We start from the raw sequence: 18,909 nt of genomic DNA, 5'->3' as shown, positions 1-18,909 counted from the left end.
GAAATAATAATGGTTGAAGGGCGAAGTAAAAATTCTGACAATCTCAACGTCCAATAAAGAGCCATAAATGAATATTTACAAAGAAATGTATCATAAAAATTGTAAAATTGATTGTGAAAATCACTTAAAATATCAAAAATTGATGGACCATCAGAAAACGACCAAAATGTGAGAAAATGTCTCACTTGGGTAAAATTTTACACAGACTGCTGAAGTGCTTAAATTATTGAAAAATAGACAAAGAATTAATCGGAAATTCTCAAAATTGAATGATGATTTGACAAAACTGCAGAAAATGTCATAAGATTTGTCAGATTGACCCCCCCCCTCCATAATTGAAAATTACTAGAACTTGATCACAGTATCTAACGGTTTTTTTTTTTTTGTTGAAAAAATCCCTACCTTTTTTCAACCAAATTTTCAGAAAGATCTCCACTCAGCCTATTTTTAACATTTTAATCAAAATTAAAAACAAAAAACAATACTTACAAAATGTTATGTTCCCAAAAAATAAGTGAATGAAAGTTGAAAATTATTTACTTATTAATTTTCATAAAATAATAAATACAAACACACGTGAAAATTAAAAATTAAAATTACCTTGAAAAAAAAAATTGGCAAGACTAGATAATAAAATTACAATTCGCGAAAATGGTCAAATAAAGAGAAAAAGACTTGAGTAATTAAATTATTATTAAAATTGCACAAAAATTTGGAATTGATAAAAAAAAATTGAAAAATTAACTCGAAGTCAGTAAAAATATAAAGCGCACAATTCGCAAATAAAATTAGAAAATCGTAAAATACACACAATTCGTGTAGCAAAATTCAAATACTTATTTAAAAATCATGCACCATTCATAATAAAATTCAAATAATTATAAAATTTAAAATTATTAAAATTAATCCGCACTGATATTGCATTATAAAATCGAAAGAGTCAAGTTGCACGAACTATTTATAAGGGTTAAAATTTAGGATGATTACTGAAAGACGGCACTAACCAACACTGTTCTTTGTTAAAAAGAGGATAATATTTATACCGGAAAAATTATCCTCTCCCAATCATTTACTAATACAAGGAAAATACAGAAATGGAAGTTTACCACTACAAGAAAACACAGACATGGAAAAAGGTATAGGAAAAAATCATAAAATCAACCACCACAAAAACACTTCCAATAGTGAAGAATACATTTATGTTAATTTACCCTTTGGAATGTGCCTACACAGTGGCAGTTGGTAGTCTGTATTATTTTGTAACAGGGTGAAAAAAGCACTTTTTCGTTGGGCAGTGTGAATCGACGTAATCGCTTTTCCCCTTGGTATGCCGAATTGTCTACTGCAGTTTGATTGTTTTGACGATCTTATTTTGGACGGACTATAGAATGTGACCACAAGCTGCAGGAAGATATGTAAATGGAAAACATATGGAGAAGACAGAAGGAAATGCATACAAAAAAGTAATGATTTTTTGACATCAAACTTTAACATGTAGTTCCTTTCAGATTTTTTTACTTCTAAAAATAAGTACATAATACAGCTGGTTGTTCAAAATCAAAAATAATATTCGCGTTTGAACTTCTTTTTATTACCTACTTACACTTTTTTTGTTTACACTCATCAGCTTTAAAACGAGACTTTTGCTTATAGCGCGTTTCGGCTTATATAATGCTCTTTTTTTTCGGTCCCTTGAAGAGCGTTATAACGAGCTTTTACTGTATTTCATGTTACCAATCTATATTTTTAATGAAAGACTTTGTCAGGGGTTCATGATATTTCTGGGCAACCGGTAGCTAAATGCATAGGTAACCAAATAGGTAATCATAAGGCAAGCAACTTAACAAAGCTCGACCATAGACCCCGACCCGTACCCAAACAAATCAGCCATCCTTATCACAAATTTTGGACTTGGTAAAAATTTACGTTGTTGATCGTTGATCGTTAATCCAATCATAAGCATTCTAAGCGATAAATAAGATGAGTTCCAAGTTATTTTATTAAATTCAATCGCTAAATCATACGAAAATAATGAAAAATCCTATAATGAGTACGAGTAGTAGGTAAATGAAACTTGGGAAATGACAGTTTTATGTTATGTGCGATCTGTGGTGTTGAATTCGCTTAAAACTGTAGTCGAATCGTCATTATGCGAAAATTTCATGATTTCCCAGCAATTGTTTAAAAAAATTTGACTATATGGTCATGTAGTATGTGCCAATGCGAAGACTCGCCGTTGAATCTTCGAAATAACACAACGCAATGTACAACTGGAAGAGAAAACTTTGTATTTTGAAGGGAAAAATTCTTTCTAGTGTTTATTCATTGTATTGCAATTTCAAAGTTCTTTGTTGTAGTTGTAGATATTACATACGAGTATCATTTGCTGCTGAGCAAACTGAGTGTTTTTCAAAACTTCCAAAGATGGAATTACCTTACATGTAGGATTTTTCTTCGTTTTTTCTTTCTTTTAGTATGATTTAGCGATTGAATTTGATAAAATTACTCAGAACTCATCTTATTTATTGCTTGTGATTAGATCAACGATCAACGAAGTAAATTTTTACAAGTCCAACATCGTGATAAGGATGGCTGATTGTTTGGGTACGGGTCGGGGTCTATGGTCGAGCCTTAACAAATCCCTCAGTGTACTTTGAGCACCTCTCCTTGTTTCCAAAAAGAATAGAAAAAATTTCTAAAATTTGTTGTAGCAGATTGACGAAAATTGAAATCCATTAAAATTCATTTTTTAGACTCAACCCTGCAGCATCTTCTTATAGCCCATCATACCTCAAAAAACACCAAATTTCGAATTTCTCAAAAATATTGGCGTAGATTTACCGAAGAAGTAACCAGATAGTAAGTAAATTCGAAAGACACGTTTTTCCTATTCCACCAGAATGAAAACTTCGAGTGTGGTCCTAAGTAGGTATATTAATTCAAAGCGATCAAAAGATGCATAAGAACACTTTCCACAGCTCTACTCTGTTGAAAAATGCGAATGCTCACGTGTTGGTATTCGCAAACAAATCCGAGCACGATAAAAATGCGATTGCTAATGACCGATATCCCAATTAATCATCCGTATCGTGTATCGAGGTATTTTGACGCGAATGTACCGACTTGTGAAATTCTAACGAGCATTTCCTCTACTTCTCGCTCTTCCTAATCATCATCCAACCAGTCTAGACGTGTTCTAATTACAAGTGTTGAATGATTTTGAAAAATTACACCTCGTTATTGGGTGCCCGACGACGATGCTGGCTCGAGATCTAATGACACGCGTATAGAATTCCATTCTTAATACTCGAGTACTTATAATCGGTTGCCTTCGTCCATTTCAATTTTCATACCTTTATCATCGTCTCGGCCTCACCTTCGATTCGATTACGTGTGTTGTAAAAAAATAAAATTATATAGGTTCAATGACTCCATCATCATAGAGTCCACTTACATATACATACAAATTACAGATCTACAACATACATCGAGTACCTCTATATTGCATTAGGTGCCCAATAGAGACGGAGAAGTTCATAATGTGCCGCCGAAAGGTTAAGAGTTACTTTCCCAATACGTATAGCTCAAGAGAGCATGAGTACTGAGCAGGAGCACCTCGGTCGCAGAAGAGATAGTCAATTTTACTGGTACAGTATCAGCGAAGAAGTCAGGCTATACCATGCCATTTCCCGTATGTGTACGATGAGCTTATGGAATCCCAGAAACATAACGCGAGACCGAGTAGTGTATTAACGCAAATATACGAGTAAGTAACGTTAACGTTGCTTTTTTTCGCGTATAAAAACGCGTTCAAATAGACGATTATCGGTGTGTTTTTTCCGCGACTCGGCTCGACGTTCAACCGGTTTCCAGCACCGGTGAAAGAATGCTGTTCGACGCGCTGCGCCGCACCGCGCGCCGTTATTAATTAACGTTGTTTTTTCCAACGCCGCGCCGCGTCGCCAGTTTCACTCGACGGCGAAAGATTTGGCGAGTTGATCTCCTATATATTTAGTTGAAGAAATGGAGAGAAGAAAATCGTATTTTCTTCGTACTTGTGTGAGGTTCTTCGGAAACCGGATCTTTATTTTTTAAATGCGATGGACAGATCGAGTAGCATAGTTCACATTTCGAATCATGTAGAACGAAATTGGCCAAAGAGCTATGGAATAGACTGAAGGAGAATTTCTAAATGACGAAGAAGTGAACAATCATTCATCATAAATATCGATTTTTTGATCAAAAATTCAAGTTTTCATACTCTTTTGGAATAATTTCCTAGTTTTCTGAGAAAAAAAATATCATAAACTGAGCAATTTTTATGACACTGTCAAACTTACAAAAAGTGGTGTAATCTAGATAAGTAGGTAAAAATCGTTTAGAACGATGAAAATATTAATAAAATATTATAATCAAAGCTACAGGGAGCAGTAGAAAATTACTCACTCAATATTGTTTCAAAATTAATTGAATAGGTATAAACATTGATTTTACAGCACCCATAATTAAAGATTAGCATTTAAACAATATGTACTATTGATGATATACAATAGGGTGGTCCTTAACTACATGGTAAAAAAATGTGCGATTTTTTCCGCTCCCACCCTCTAAAGTGGTGACCTCTAGTGAGAAAATAATTCCCTATTTTTTATTTTTTCCATTTTTAAAAAATTCGGGCTGTGGTGGGTCCCTCAATTTTCAAAAATTAAAAAAAAACCTAATTCAAAGAAAAATTTTCAAAATTTCAAAATTTTGAGTTCCATCGTCTCTAAAAGGTCCCCTTTGAGTAAAATCGACTCTTATGACAATTTTAGCCCCCTCCCATGAAAACCAAGCTGACCTCCCAATAGCAGAAATTTGTATTTTAGGTACCTATAGGTACCGTCAGCTTGGTTTTCATGGGCGGGGCTAAAATCGTCATGAGAGTCGATTTTATGATGGAATTTTTGAAAATCGAGGGACCCACCACAGCCCGAATTGTTTAAAAATGGAAAAAATAAAAAATAGGGAATTATTTTCTTACCAAAGGACACGACTTTGTGGGTTGGGACCAAAAACAACTAATTTTAGGACATCCCACATAATATATGAATTTCAGCTATTCGGGGGGGGGGTCAGCTTGGTTTTCATGGGAGGGGGCTAAACTCGTCATGAGGGTCTATTTTACTCAAAATGGACCTTCTAGAGCTAATGGAACTCGAAATTTTGAAATTTTAAACATTTTTCTTTGGATTAGGTTTTTTTTAATTTTTGAAAATTGAGGGGCCCACCGCAGCCCGAACTTTTTGAAAATGGAAAAAATAAAAAAATAGGGAATTATTTTCTCACCAGAGATCACCACTTTAGGGGGTGGGAGCGGAAAAAATCCCAACTTCAAAAATAAGGACCACACTAATATACAACGATTTTCGAATTACAAATCCGATTCGGAGGACCAAATGTTCGGATCAAATATACCTGCTCTTGGGCAATCAATGAAACATTCAGTACCAACATCAAGGTACAAAGAATTTACATAAATGTAGTAATAGGTATTTATGGACACTTGAAAAAAATCCGATCCGAAGGACCAAACGCTCAAGTAAAGTGAAATGCTCGAAGAATAACGAAACGTTCTATAAAAAGTACTCCTACAAGTAGATCAGTAAGTACCTTGAAATTTGAATAAATGTAGAAGATTGAAATTGAATAATAGGTACATGGCTACAAAGCATAGATTCAGCCACGGTTCGAAGGACCAAATAATATGTAGTTGAAACAAAAATATTCGAAAGTTGACAAAAATACGCTCCGGCCCAAAGGACCAGAAGAAAGCATTAATCCAGCTCCGGCCCGAAGGACCAAGCAACTAGGTGAAAGATTTCTGGAATAACTTATGGAATTGAAACATGGAGGGATGAAATTGAATATTCGTCTCGGAGTTGACAGGGGATGTGAACTAAAAATTTGCTGACTGACGTGGGGAAAAACAGAACAGAAAATGATTTGGATTTCGGGTCCAGTTTCAGGTCTAGATTTCAAACAAGCTGAAATCGGTGAACCAAAACTGAAATCAAAAACTACCAAAAACTGAAAAGAATTGCCCAAAACCAAAACCAAAACCCTGGGATTTACCAATTGAGAAATTCAAATCGGTTTTGAATGTTTTGGACGTTTGGTATTGAAATTTTGAACTAAGTAGGTACTTGAATCTTCGATGCCTCAAATTCTGTCAATTTTATTTAAAAAAACATCATTTTTTTGCCTTTTGTGAACAACTAAGCACAGATTCATGGCCTCTAAAAATTCTAACATGAGCAAATCCCCTTCCTCTTCCCAGAAAGAAGAATTAGTGCACAAATTCGAACTTTACTCTTGAAAAAATCTTCTCCCTCTCTTGAAACCAAAAAAATCACAACCACTAACACCAAAAACCAGTAACTTTGATTCAAAAACCAGAAACAACTAAAATTCGAAATTGCGAACGATATTTTCTTAAAACCGTAATCAAGAACAAAACCAATTCCTCACTCAATATGTGATTACAACACCCGTTGGGACTACAAGAACCCTCTCCTCCAATTTTGGTCAAAACTCGACAAAATTTAAAAAGTCAAGCGACATATTGATTACTACTGATTTGAAGTCGCTGATTTTGAATATTGACTCATTTTTTCAATCCAAGGCCTCTGAAAGTCTGAACCCATGAAATTTTCTTCAACACGACTAAAAAATTGAAAATAACGTGCGACCCATCGTTTCAAATGTAGGTATTCAGGGTGCTGAGTTCGACTATTTATTCATTTTCTGTATACGACCTCTCAAAGTCCCTCTTATCTCCCAATTTTGAAAAAAAAATTCAAGAAATCGTGAACTAATTTGAAGTCACCGGGTTCAATTAATATCCATTCATATGTGCCCTTCTTTCCCAGCTCCTTATTATAAAAAAAGTGAAACTGAAAAGGTGTGAAAATAATTTTCTGAAATTCACTAATCCTTCTCGTCTGCTTCTTACACACTGGACGATGCATCATGTAGCGAGAATTTCGTCTAAAGAAATCCATTCTAAAAGAGAGAATTACGAACGGACGTGCTGACGATCGATGTCACGAAAATTATGTTAGCTAGTCTCACCTTTGAAATTTTTCCGCAGCCAGGTCATCGAATGTGCCGAAAGAGGACGGAATATTTTTAATCTATTCATAAATTTTTTCCACTCCAGCACCGATGTTATGGATTTTAACGAGTAACAATGTAAGTACGTATGTATCTAGTTTGTAGGAGACGAGTCGAGGATATCTGTATCATATAGGTACATGTGCGAGTATGACGTCCTGTATTGTTATCATGTTTTGTACTTGTGTGTGTGTGTGTGTGTGTGTTGTGTAGTCGTCGTTTCCAGCGTAATTTATTTTTCTTTAAGGTCTGTTGATTACACATGTGCTAGGTCTTCTGACAAAACGAGTACCTTCTACCTTGCCTATGCCGTAACGTATACGATGTATTTTTTTTGTACACTATGTGCCTATATTTTCTTCACAATACCGTGTAAAGACGACGACGGTGCCGCTCGCGCAAGGCCATTGTTATTACATAGGTACAATTTCGTATCTATATACCTATGTAAAGAACAATTAAAAGATCCTGACCTTAAGTACCGAAGCGGGATCTGAAAGAAAAGAGAGAGAAGGGCGCGGTTTTCAATTCACTTGAGATGGTCCACCAGACCTTGGGTTGAGCTGCTGGTTTGGACACTGTGGAAATCAATGTCCAATACTCGTTCGTCGATAAGATTTTCTTCATTTTTTTCTCAATTGGTAGTGGTAACTACGCTGGGCTGGTGACAAAGACTACCGAGAAGACGACGTGATCTGATTTTTTTCCATAGCTGGATTGGTCACGTTCTTGTTTCGCGCGATGTCTCGGACTGAAGCCGAGGATTTTCCACGACGATGGCGACGACGACGACGACGACGACGGTGGAGGCGGAGAAGGTAGTGTCTTCATCTCTACTGAGCTGCGTAGGATACCAGACAAGAGCTGTAGGATACCATCTTATATTGAATATTTAACCATTGGAGCGTGAATTCGGTCGTCGATCGTCGATCAGTCGAGATTTCTTCGACTGCCTGACTCATATCTGTTTACGTAGTTGCTACTCGTATACTACTGAAAGTTGAACTGCCTGAAACGATGTCAGTACTAGTATTTATTTGGTTTGGTAGGGATTTAAATTGAAATAATGGGAAAAGATGAGGAGAGCTAGATTTTGGTAGACTTTTTCAAATGACAAGTAAATTGAAGAAAATACATCAACCATATTTGAAGTATGAGGGTTGTTAGATGTATCGGAGGGAGGAGGCATTCAAAAGCTTCCAAACAAAATATGAAAACACTACTTCAGACATTTTGGCACATCGTGTAGCCACCTTGACTTGTTTTACTCTAAATCATAAAACAGATGGAAAGCGAAATTCGTAGAATAATTTTGCTCATTTGAGGAGGTTCATTTCCTGAAAAATTTTTACGTGAAAAATTCGCCTTCGAGACCGTAATTTTTAAAAAGAAGGTGGTCTGAATGAAACTCACTATAGCCAAAAGTTCACCTGTTCAACTCAATTTTTGACGGATTTTTCAAAGTACAAAATTCATTACTTTCGAAGACTGATGCTTAAAAAAAATAGATTTAGCAAAAATGATAAAAATTAATTCACATCAACTCTCCCAAACCAAATTTCACCATTTCCAGACGATCTAGAGCCTCCAGCGCGATTTTTGATTAGTCCAGAAGGCGCAGAAATTAATTTAGGCTGCTGAAAATCGACTTGTGGATTATTCTTGACCTGATTAACGAGTTCGTCGACATTTCAGCCAATTTCCAGGCGAAACCTCGGCGAGTATTTTTCTAACCAGCAATTTTTGGTACCTACACCTACCTATTTTTCATCGAAGTACAGATCAAAAAACACACTGGACAAGTCAACCAGAAAATTGACCCAAGTCTATAATTAACTCAACAGGTACAAAATATGTCGCAACTCGATTTTTAGCAGCTCAAATTAATTTCTGCGTCTTTTGTACAGGGATTTTAAAATCCTGGCGGAAATTGAAAATTGTGCTGGAGGCTCTAGAACAGCCCAAATGGTGAAATTCAGTTGGAAGAAGTTGATGTTAGTTTCAGGACTCATTTTCATTTCTTTTCGCTGAATAAATTAAATATTTGAATAAAAAAAAAACACGAATCTTCGAAAATAGTCAATTTTGAATTTTCAAAAAGCCAAAAATCAATTTGTGCAACTGAAATTTTGCATACGATGGTTTCAGACTATGCTCTTTTTGAAAATCTTTCAAAAGTAACCATCAAAATGGATTGCGCAAAAAACTGAAATATTCCAACGAAAATGTTTTTTGGGCATTTTCAAAGAATTCTGAGCCCAAAATTGGGACATGATAATTGGGATTTCCAAAAACAATGCGTCATGTGATTCATCAAAATGGGCTAAAATAAATGGTTTTCTGGTAAAACTCTCTCACAAGAATCCCAAAAATCGTCAGAAGAGCTCAGGAAAATTTTGATTGAAATTTTGTGATTTTCTGCCTTAATGTTTGCTTCCGAATCAATTTGAGAATTGGAGATTTTTCAGGCCCACTTCTCGCCCTCCTAGCAAAAATTCCAAACAAATTCTATTTCTGGGGCACTTTTTGCCAATTCGACAGTAGACTATTTTGCCCGTTCAATTTGTCTCCTGTTCATCTTTTTCCTACACTTAAAAACTCGAAATTCAAAGTTGGGGTGTCCACTTATTTCTGGAAATGATTTTCCCTGATTTTTCCAGACTTTTTTTAAAAAATGAAACACCAAATTTTTAAAATTACCCCTCCTTTGCATTAAAAAAATCACGTTTTTTAATACGTTCGGTTCCATGTCCGAACTAAACGAAATTACCCGAGCGACGCAAGAGAAATTTTTTCCAAAATAATAACTATAAATATTAAAAATTACAGATGAACATTTTCAAAAAATTTCCTGACTTTTGAGGGAAATTTGCTCAAAATTTTTGAAATTCCTTGACTTTTCTCCGACTTTTCCAGACGGCCAAAATTCCCTGACTTTTTCAGATTCTTTCTTTCATTATAAATCATTACCCCTACATCACTTTTGCATAAGACCGCAAATTTTTAGATAATTCACTTAATCAATCTTGATTTTTGAAAATCAATGTCTTGAAAAAAGTTTCAAAAAGGCTGGAAAAGCTTCCTCAAGCTCACATTCCGTCCTTCAAAATGAAAAAAATAAATCACAAAAACTCAGAAACTAATAATTTAGAAAAATTCTAAAATTCTTTTTCTTCTTTTTTTATAATTTATAACCATAAAATCCGCTCACTCCAATGATTTAGCAATATGATGTCACTCTTATTAGCAGTGCAATAGTCGCAGGTGACGCGACGACGATGAAATCACATATATCTTCTCTCTAATTGGCCCCAATATCGGCTCGCAATCGCCATCGCCATTCGCCATTACAACCGCGAAAATTCTCGCCATACAATCTCTTCACCTCGACCAGGATTACGCAACCCCTTTACTCTGCAGAGTTCGGATTTATTACCCGGACAACTCTCCGGCCGGCAGTGGTCTCTGGTCTCGTACTTGTACCTACTACCTACCTATATGTAGGGCAATAATATTTGACGCGAGTTCGAGATGTGGCATGGCAGTCATCGTCGTCGTAATTGACCGTCTCTTCTCTTCTCACTTCTCTTCACCACCATGGGGAGATGGAATTGACCACCGACAGTAGCGATTGATTCATTTATTATCATGCTCAGTCCAGCTGAGATGAGATTGCCAATTTGGGTATTTTTCACGTCGTATATCTTCCTTTTTCCTGTACGAAGTGTTTGTTGTGGATTACAATTTAAAACCGAATAAATTCGTCGTTATTGGTTTCGACTGCTGCGACCGGGTATCGTAAAAGCATAATAATAAAGTTGTTAATATTATGCGAACGAAAGAGAATACAACGTGTGTGTATGAGAAAAGTAGGTTATGCTACCTGCGGTGATCTCACATATATGTACTACAATATATGTATAGGTGCCTTATACACGTCATCAGTTTTCCAAGAGCAACAAAAAGAAGAAAAAATTCTCCCAAATTAGCGTACCTACAAGTATATCTAGTGCCCATGTTGTTATATGCGTGATTTATACAATAAGTAAGTATATTAAATAGACTACACACACATGGATACTCGCATAGACCAGGAAATACGTTAATTAGCTGAGTACTTTCGCATTAGTAGATATATTATACTCTCAGGTATTTCTACGTGTACGTCTACGTACATACCCATAAGTCGAGAAATTATCAATTCGTGTACATACATAATATGCATAAAGCGAAGAAAAATACACACGAGCATGGCGAGCACGAATTTAGATTATATTTTTGTATTACTTATTACATTTTGACGATTATGACGCCCGTGGTAATTACGTAATTGACGAATGTTTCGTAATTAACGCGAGGTAATTTTTTAATTGCATTGTGCCGGGTAAGTGCGAGTATTTTTACTCGAATAGTGATGTTCAAATTGACAAATTGACAATGATAGGTTATATTGTTGTTGAGACGAATTGTTTACGGTTTCGATAAGCTCATGCATAAGACGAAGTGTTCGTAATTACGGTAATTACGAGTATAACGAAAGGTGTGTGTGTTATTGAGTATGAAAATTTTCCCCTACATCACATTCGAGCTGTAGTATGAGGAGAAAATTTGGAAAAAAAATAATAGGTAATAAATAATGATAAAAAGAACACGAGCAAATTTATAAGCGAAAATCTCGGTTCTCGAATATTTTAAACCTTCCGGCTTCAAAATGAAGGAAACTTTGACTTTTGAAAAAAAAACAGGTATAATTGAGTAGGAAAAAAAACAAAACTTTGATTTTGAGCAGCACAAGTCCCATTTTTGATCATCAGCATAGTATTCAAAATACTGTAAACAAACCAAATCTATGCTAATCACTGATTGCAAGAGGGGGTTTTACATTTTGCTCAAGAGTCGCTGCTATGGCACCCAGCCATTTTCCTCCGAAAAAAAGAATCTCGAGATTTACTCAAAATACCTTCAGAACAAATCATCTCAGGAAAAAAACGTATCACACTTGAATCGTGGAAAATTGTGAAACAAAAAAATTCGATTTTTTCATAATAGCAAACCAGAATGTGGAAAGAATTGAGGGTTCTATGAGAAAAAAAAATTAAGAAAAATAAAAGTGTAGAGCATAAAATTTCCGTTAGTCATCAAAAACTTGATTTTCTTCCTATTCTTGCATCTCAAAAAAATTAATTTTTGGAAAAAAAGGAAAAATGGATCCAAAAAAATGACGAGAATCAAAGTTATGGAGCATAAGTAAAATAACGTTTTTAAAACCATCCGAAGAAAAATCAGAACGTTCAACTTTATTGTATGTTCAATTTTTCTAGAACCTCAGCACGTGCAATAATTGACGAGGAACCCTATGTCCCATTATTAAAACCTTGAAACTGCCATACGAGGTAGAAATAAGCTACATATTTGTTTCTGTTTCCAATTAATTCTAATTGGAAAATATCAGATTTCAAAATCTTCAAATCGTAGCTCATTTTCATCTGACCGCAGAGTTTTTCATTTTCAAAACTTACCAAGGAATCAAAAAGTCAACGTGAGCGATTGAAATTCAAAGTTGAGAATGATTTTTTGAAGAATTCAAGTTTTATAAATTTTGAAGGCAGAGTTTGAAACATTTTTACGAATTTTTTTTGGATCTATTGACAACTCTAATCAAGATTTTTATGAAGAAATTTCATCAACAAAAATTTACTTTCTCTAATAAAAAATTTTTTTGATCAGAAAATTTGAATGAAAACGATTTTGAATCAAATTTTGTAAAATTGGAAGATGCAATTCATGATATTCTGCTATAAGAATCAGCGTTCATCGTCAGCACAATAGATGCATCAGCATCCTAGCCTCTCCCTTGGCCCTCTCCTCTCAAAAAGGAACCAGGTGAACTTCAAGTAATTCAAATTCTTATGATAACCGATGAAACTTCTTCGTCGTGAAGATTATTAATTTTTACAAAAATAATTTTATTGACAGTATTTCGAAGCATTTTTTCCCCAAATGTTTCCGCTTGAAAAATTCGATCATTCAATTCGCCATTTACAAAAATTTCAACTTTGAAATGAAAATGAACACTTCAAAGTCATTATTCCTCGACTATTTTTATTCGCAAGTTCAATTATTTCACATTTTCTCCGCCCTTGAAAATATATTCAAAGTAAAACAAAATTAGAAAACGTCAAAGGATTTTCACCAAATTCAAAGAAGATCCTCATTTTGAGTTGAAAGTCATCCAGAAAAATCTTAAGCTCTGGAGGCGTTCTCGATTAGGAGATATAAGTTTTCGAAGACGGGGCATTTCAGTTTTTTCGCTCTCGTCCCCGCTCACCTGTTTTTGGGAAAATGGTCCAATTTCAAAGTAATAGTAGGTCTACTATAGACTTTCGTCAGCGTCGACCTAGGTTATTGCTGTCAAAATCCAAGACCACTTTTGGGGTTCCATCAGCAGTTCAAAATTTACAAATCGCTCATTTAAGGTAAATTCATATTTTCCTTTCGAATATTTAAATCACAATTATGCCAACACATCGAGAAATATCGTTTCTGAAATATTTGAAGTGCAGTGATGCCAATTTTTTAGTCATCACTGATGATTCTAAAAATTCGAAAAAATCTAGTAATAGCTTCCAGAAAACTTTTCCAGATCTTTTGAAATTGGCAATAATGACCAAAAAATTGGCACCAACGTATTCCAAAATATTCCCATTGTTCCAGGAATGCTATCTTTCGATACATTTTGGCATAAAATTAATGAGTAATGTACGAAAAGAAATACATATTTTCAAAATACGAATTCACCCAAAATTAAGCGATTTGCAAATTTTCAAAACCTCAGTGGAACCTTAGAAGTGGTCTTGGATTCTGACTGCAATGGCCTAGGTCGACTCTGAATCTCAAATACTACTACAGCTTGCTTTGAAATATTTGGCAAGAGCTAGAGCAAAACAGTCCCGATTTTTTCAAAATTTAACCCTGTTTGAGCACTCATATCTCTCCTGTAGGAACGACTCCCGAGCTAAAAGAAATTCCGAGTGATTTTCAAATCAACACGAAGGTCTCCACTCAATTCGGTCAAAATTCTCTGACATTACTTTTTTCGTAATCAATTCTCAAGTTCTCATTTTTTCCAGTAATTTACTCTCAACACCTCCTTTTCAAAATTCTCAAATCCTTCCTTACGAGTGAAACTTCCACACCACTCCCTCCCCATCCAATAAAATCAACACCCAATTCAAAACAAAAACATTCCCATTCATAAAGCACAATCTCGTTCTTCACACGATGTCCATTCAACCCTCGATCACGCCACGTTGCCAAGTTCATCACCTTTCGACCCATCAATTCATTCTCGACAACTAAATAATTTCATGTCATTCTATTTCCACACAAGTTGACACCTCAAATTACTTCATCATAATCGTATATACCTGACCTCTTAATGAATTCATTTTCTACAACTTGTCCGTGTCCAGTGTCCACTTCCCCATTCGAATTACATATATCTTTAATCTCCACTCAGGTATTTCAAAAGCCCTCTATAATGACAAGGTAGAGGAATAAAACGAAGCGAAAATTACCTCACAATTGTACGCACTTCGTGTATCTGTATACTTTGCTATGATATCATCTGCGTTAATGAATATAATTACACGTATGTAATATTTAGCCGGCTGCCGATTATATTATTATTAAAACGAACGACCGACCGACGATGATGAGAAGAAGAAACTCCCTATGCTCTCTTTTCTTCCTTTTCACTCGTATGGTTCTCCTCTATACACATACATATAATACACAAGAAAGGTTGAACTACTTCTCTGCATCTCTGTTTCTCAGTCAGTCAGGTAAACTGTAGTAGCAAAGAGTAAAAAATTCAACTTGTAAATAGGCATTCTAGTCACAAAATCAGGTTCATTTTAACGAATAGGTAGACTAGACTGAAGCATACAATTGCCACGGTTAATTATCTTTCCCTGTTATCGTCGAGAGAGTTATACATGAACATGTGTACTTGTAGGTACATCTAATACACATATTATTTAAGTAGTGTATAGTCAAATAAATCTAGTTATTCTTTTGAAAAGATAAAAAAACATTATCTCAGAACTTCTACTTTTTCATTTACCTACTCGCCGAGTTGTAAACACGAAATTAAAAATAGACCAAGTTCAGAGATAGAAAAAAAAACCATCTCACTTCTATACCACCATTTATTATTAGGTAGGTATAGTAGGATTTTGATAAATGTACCCTTTTTCTAATTTTCATCCAGCCATCGTCGTCTGGCTGGATAAATTACACGAATAATGGGCAGATAAAAATTGCACAAGACGAGGGTGTGAATATGATGCTGAAGATGACCTTGGCAAAGAACAACGATGTCGTGTAGGTCTCGACATAATGCAACACTAATTTTTTTACACATAAATAGGTACGAATTCGAGGCTCTATTCTAACTAAATCATCATCACTTAGTTAGCTATAGATACCGAAAAAAATGCACGTGGGTCGGACAACTACTACGTATATAGTATGATACTGCAAGTTATACGAGTAATTTTCCCCAGTTCACCTTCCATCAGCTTCTGGGCGATAGGATCTTTGCATAAGTAAAATAACGACATAGTAAGCGATGATCTCACGTTTTTTTCCTTTTTTGTACTCGTCGTAAATAACTACGTAATTTGGAATTTTAAAATTGACAATGTTTTTTTTTTTTTTACATTGAGGAATTTTTGCAAACAAAAAAACAAAAAACATTACAAATGAATAAATTACCTATTCAAAAAATACTTGAATTTTAAAATTTCATCAAATTCTTTGAGTATAAATTTAAAAGTTACCTACTCATAATTAATGTTATGATTTAGATGCCTGTAGCGGTATAAGCAATAAAGTAATTTTTAAAAAAAAATATTCTAGTGTTCTAAAAAGATCCCATCCTTAGCGATTTAGATCTTATACTCGTATTTTTGAAATTACTCGAAATTGTTGTTGTTGTTTTCTAAAAGATGAATTCTATTTTTTAATCTTACGGACGAGGGAAGTACATATCTCAATCAAATGAGGAATTTTTGAACTTGGTAAAGAAAAGTCAAAATAACATTCGAAAATGGTAAGTACCTCCAATCAAACCTTTCAAAAGCTAAATTTTATTTTTCGATTTTTGGCGAATTTCTGAGAACTCGCAGTCTTATTTTTCAGAAAAAAAATTACAAAATTTAATCAAACTCGAATTGAATGGTGAAATTAGATTTACATCCCATGTCTGATTTCTTAAATCGATTAATGATGGTTTCGAGCTGTTCTGGAGCCTCCAGCGAATTCTTGGATTTTCCTATTTTGGAAAAATAACCGTAGAAAAAAGATCAAAATAAAATTCAACACCAACTTTTAAACTCAAAAACACAGTTTTTGTGACAGGCATAATAAATATTTCAAAATAATTTCTGCAAGTTCAACTTCATATTATTTTCAATTTTCGTTCGTTTTCTTTTTTCAAAATGGGAGAATTTAAAACTTTGTTGGAAACTTAAGGGCGGTTTGAAATCACTAACCTTCGATTCAGGAGGTCAAAATCATGGCAGATATGAATCAGATTCCAATTTTCTATTTTTTTTTCTTCAATTAGAATTAAAAAAAAAATATAATTAATTCCGACTTGAAATTGAGCCCGGTGATGTAATTTTGCAAGATCTTTCAATTTTTCTCCACCTAGTCCAAAAAATGTTCAGCTAGTTGAGATAATATACCTCTCCTTGATAGAAACCTGTGAGGTAAAAAATCAGACCAGATATTTATATGAATCTTAATATGGGCACCATTGATGTCCATTGTCTATCATTACACATTTATACAAAATGTAAATCAGGATCTAGTGCAATTCCAATTCTACCATTCTTAAGGAGTTGAAGAAATTCTAAAATAAATCATATTACATACAATGACTTACTAATTCTCAATTAGGTCAATTGGATTGGATGCCTTGCACATACCATTTTGATACTTTTATGATGTAAAAGAAGTACTCACCTAAAACAAAAAAGAATACAATTGCGGATTAGCTTATTATAATTGAACATGAATGAACTCGTAACTATAGACATTATCATAATTAAACCTTAAAATCAATCTAGAATCTCATAAAATTACAACCGAGAAGTTCAAATTGTATGTACCTAAAAAATATAGTGTTTAATATTTCATGATTTTTACCATAGAATTCTATGCTGATCACTGGCTCTTTATTTCAAAAATACGTAGTAAAAATTGGGTTGGGGGAGGGGCTGAAGGCTCTGGAGGGGTTAGATTAGTGTAGCAGAAAATCTGAGGTCATATTTGTGTTCAGCGATATCGAATCATGGGAAAACGACACCCCATTCATTAATAATTAATTCTCCCAAAATTCTCATTTTTACCCCCCCACGCCCTACGACACCTTTTTTTCAATTTCTCACCACGACGCACCAAAACAAAAATTTCGAAAAAAGTATGTGATACTTGAGGGTCAAAAATACATCCAAAAATTGTACCTCTCAATTTTCAGGTAAATATGTACTAAATAGCGTATAAAATAAGTTTAAAAACGCAATTTTGAGGGGTATAAATATGAAGGGAGGGGGGTTGAAAATTCTTGTATAGGTATACCTCTGTTGTAATTCATTAAAAAAATGTTGAATGCAATTATGGTATTTTGGTAGGGTTCTCAAAAAAATATCCAAGTTTGAGAGGGCGCAATAGGTGAAGTTTTCTCACGGTGGTGCCGTGGAACAGTGTTGACAAAACGCGCGGTAGTACGCGAGATACGGTTTTTTTCAAACTTTTTTTTTGACCATGTTGCACCCCTCTTTGGGACCTTGGGAAAATTATATGTTATACCTTAGGGTATGAGCAAGTTTTGAAAAAAATTTCAGCTATTTCACCCCCGCCCCCCATTTTTTCTGCCCCTTTCAAAGTTTTCAACACCCTGAAAAACTAAGAAAATAGTGGGGAGAAATTCTCAAAAAATTACTGTGTGTACCCCTACATGATGTACACAATCTGTGAAAATTTCAAAATTTTTCATCAACCCCTCCCCCTCCGAGAAACAAATCTTTGAATTTTCAATGTTCAGGAGGCAGTTTCTCCGGAAGGGGAGAGGGTGGTGGGTCAAAAATTTGTATGGAGAGTTTTTACATCAAGGGTGACTTTTTGGACCACTTTCGATCTATTAAGGATTAAAGGCCATCTCATCCATCTTATAGAGGAAGGCCCTTTTGAATTCAATGGGTCAGGGAGATTCATTAACTCAAATCGCAACTTTCCTGGAGGGGGAGATGACCGAGGGATTGCACGAAAATGACTGTACTTAGAGGACCTTTGACTCAACCCCCTTGAGTAGCAAGGGGGACGCTCGAAATTTTTCTGGATAGTCACCCACTCAAAGTCAACTTCCCCAACAATTTTCGTAAAAATCCAGGATATTTTTTTTGGACCCATTCTACTACTCTCTCGATCTTTTCTTTGGGCTCTCAGGCCCTATACTAAGAATGAGTCATCTTCCTTTTATAGAATAAATCTTAAAAGTCATAATTTTATAGATTTCCAGTAAGTATGTGTGAAAAACTATTACCGATTCAAGAAACCTCAATAATTAAGGTTTGAGTTTCAACTCTTGCGAGATTAAAAAGAATCGATCATAGCTTTTCAGGGTTCCGAGTTTACATCTAATCCCTTTTCTGTTCATACTCCTCAATTAAAAGCTTATGAAAGGTT

General features: G+C 34.7%; 1 protein-coding gene across 2 annotated transcripts in view; it reads right to left on the bottom strand.

Annotated features, from left to right (window-relative positions):
• Nucleotides 1-18,909, bottom strand: part of LOC135835285 (uncharacterized) — a 58,163-nt gene that overhangs the window by 11,526 nt on the left and 27,728 nt on the right. The window lies entirely within an intron of this gene.

Source organism: Planococcus citri, chromosome 2 (genome assembly GCF_950023065.1).
Source record: "Planococcus citri chromosome 2, ihPlaCitr1.1, whole genome shotgun sequence".
Classification (NCBI taxonomy): Eukaryota; Metazoa; Arthropoda; class Insecta; order Hemiptera; family Pseudococcidae; genus Planococcus; species Planococcus citri.
Note: the sequence above shows the minus strand (reverse complement) of the source record. Positions and strands in the feature narration are given on the sequence as shown.